This window comes from Perognathus longimembris, unplaced genomic scaffold (genome assembly GCF_023159225.1).
Source record: "Perognathus longimembris pacificus isolate PPM17 unplaced genomic scaffold, ASM2315922v1 HiC_scaffold_5821, whole genome shotgun sequence".
Classification (NCBI taxonomy): Eukaryota; Metazoa; Chordata; class Mammalia; order Rodentia; family Heteromyidae; genus Perognathus; species Perognathus longimembris.
The window spans coordinates 226,351-229,368 of NW_025961291.1; positions in this window are offsets into that span (position 1 = coordinate 226,351).

A 3,018-nucleotide genomic window follows, 5' to 3' on the forward strand; every position below is an offset into this window, starting at 1 on the left:
CCACAAGCTGCAAAGAACAGTTTAACGTTAAGAATTAGAGTTAGATTAGTAATCAAAAGGCAAGTAACTTTGAAACCACGTTTTACCAACACACACGGACAGACATACTGATACTTGTGCACAAATTGTGAAGCATGCTTAGAATTTTTTTTTTTTTTTAAATTGGCCATGTAAGTTTTCTGGAATTCCAGTGGCAAATGGTATTATTTTGCCCATAATCGAACCATGTGGTTGATAAAAACAAAAGGAAACCTCTCCTCACTCAACAGAAACACTCACAGACTCACAGATGCATGTTGTACACTCAATACCTCTATGCACGTTGCCGCCGGCGCTAGGCTCCACGAGGCCTGCGCTCTCCGAGATCCAAACAATGCCAGGCCGTGACCCCCTGCGGCTCCCGTTGCCGCCTTGGGTCCCGCGTTCCCGGAGGCCAGCGCCCATTGCGCGTGGCTGCTCCCTACTTGGGACTTTAAAAGTCCCGGGCGGGGGCCCTGGGCTAGACTGCCGCTGCCGCCTCGCCTGGCGCCCAGAGGCACGAAGCTGCGAGCCCATCTCTGCGGGCTGCAGAATTCTCTCAGCCCTTGGTCAGAGTGCCATTGACCCAATCCGGCCTCTTGGGACGCGGATTGATTCTGCTCTGCCCCATCGCCGTGGATGGGGGTACCACACGCTCCGGATTACTCACTCCATCCTTCCCGAAGGCTACCGACAGCTCCAATTGCTTTTCTCGTGGGCATCCTGCCCCACGCCGGGCCGCCAATTTGTGGGCTCTTTCGACTTCCCCTCGCTTGGGGGGGGGAAGGGGCTTTTCCGCCCCTTCCCGGGTGGTCCATGATCGCTCACGCGGGAGCGATGGCCACGGGTAGCCTCGGTGGCGTGTGGTCGCAGGGTGCCCCAAAGCCGCCAAGAACGACACGGACGCGTGGGCCCCTGGAGAAAGCCATTAGGGCTTCTATTTATTCAGATGAGGAACCCCCCAGATATACCCTAAAGGCGGGCACAAGAGAGGGGCCCCTGATTGGTCCCAAGGAGCTGTCCCTTAAGTGATGTCAGACTTCCTTCTCTTCCGGTTAAAGACAGGAAGGGGAGGGACAGGCTGAGGTCAGCTGTGGCCCCTTAAAGGTGCAGCTGACCCCAACAGTCATTGTCAAGGGACAGGTTCACAGGGAGCTTGAGAATTCAGTGGAGTGCGTGATACAGGTCTAGCAGGTCTGGTAGCCTAATGTCTGAGTCCCTGCCCCTGCGTCCAGGAATTCATAGGAGCCTATTACATGGATCTGCAGGTGGAGTTTCACCTCCACGAGTTTTCACAGCAAGATGCCAAAGATGACACCAGTTAGCCTCAGTATCCATTGTTCAAGAGCAGCAAGCGAGAGCCTATACTCTTGTGTTGGCCCAAAGGTTCACTAAAGGAATGATTGTGGGATGGCACTCCAGGGCATTTTCTGACTTCCGAGAGAAATAGGAGTTCTCAGCACCCACGGTGGCCATTTGAACATGCCTACAATGTTCAAACACAGCACCTCACAGTAAAGGGCATCCTGTAAAATAGCCCCAGGAGCCTTCGCTTCATTCCCAGTTACTTGGCATTTTCTCTGACCTTGGACACTGGATGGACTGATGCAGTACTATGTGGCCAGAGGATGGTATAGATTCTATGCGGTGCTGCTGTCTCCATGCACCTTAGGGTGGAGCCTCATTCTGGGTGTGGAGCTTGGTTTGGGATGCTTGTGCCCGATTCTGTACAGGGAAAACAAGTCTTGTTCTCGGGTTTGTTTTGAAAATATTGGTTGGAAAGGGGATTCTCAATTTGAGGGTGGAGACAGATGAATTCAGATGGTGGTTCTTGATCTACTAACATTGGGAACATGGTATCTAATTTTTGGTTGTGGCTTATATTTACAAATATTAGGAAAAATACAATGAACTTTCTCAATTCAGAGAAACCTTTTCTCAAAAGACATGTATGACATCACACATCTTTTGAACATATAATTGATACATATATATAATAAAGCATACATTATTTCTATTACACATTCTCAAGTGGAAAATTAGCAAAGTGGGCCGTGTCCTTGTTTGCTGCCTTGAAATGTAAATTTCTATGAACAGCTTATAAAGATGAAACACATAGAAATGCTACAGAACCTACTGTAGACCTATGTACATGGGTGAGAAAAACCTCTTTTCCATCAACGTATATTGCTTAAAAGTTCCTGCTTTGGCTTGGTGCCTTGGGTCTTTAGGAAAACTGGAACTGGTTTGGGATAAAGGATTTGTAAAATGGAAGGTTTTATGTTAAACTGGGTTATCAAGATGGAGTTATGCCACACCTTAGACTGTTGAAGAAATAACAGGGCTGGGCATATTTTGAGACTATATGTGAACTGTTCATCTTACTTGAAAATCCACCTCAGGCACATTTTATCCTATTTAAACTAGCCATTCATAAGCAGAGTAGATTGTAAACCTGAGCTCAACCAATCTGAGCAGAGGGGCAGAACCTCCTGCTGTGTGAGGGTCAAATATCAGGAAGAATGGTTGCTCCGTGGCCAATTTTTGGCTAGTGTGAACCCTCGTGTGTGGAAGTAAACTTTGCTTGGATCAGAATTTATTTTTGTCTCAATACATGTGACTGCAATGGTTCGTGGAGACTGTATTTATAACACATGGTAGAATAAAGGAAGGCCTCTGTAACATACGTGATAGTTCACAAAAGGAGCTACTGATTGAATCAAAATGCAGATGATCAAAGCTGCATGTGTGTGCCAAGGAGAATTCTGGGATTCTCCTAGGAGACGGATCTACAAATGTCTCAGGTTTTCCGTTAAATTGGCACCCTTGATAGTAGCCATAGTCTTGTATTGAAGCAGACAAACTTACCCTCCAGATGAAAGGATTTTCCTGCATCCAGTTCCTGGAATGTGGATCTGGTGCAAACTAGGTGGGTCTAGTGGAATTGCTAGCAGGCAGCTCACAAAGCATTACTTTAAATGATGCAGAATTGGTAATAAT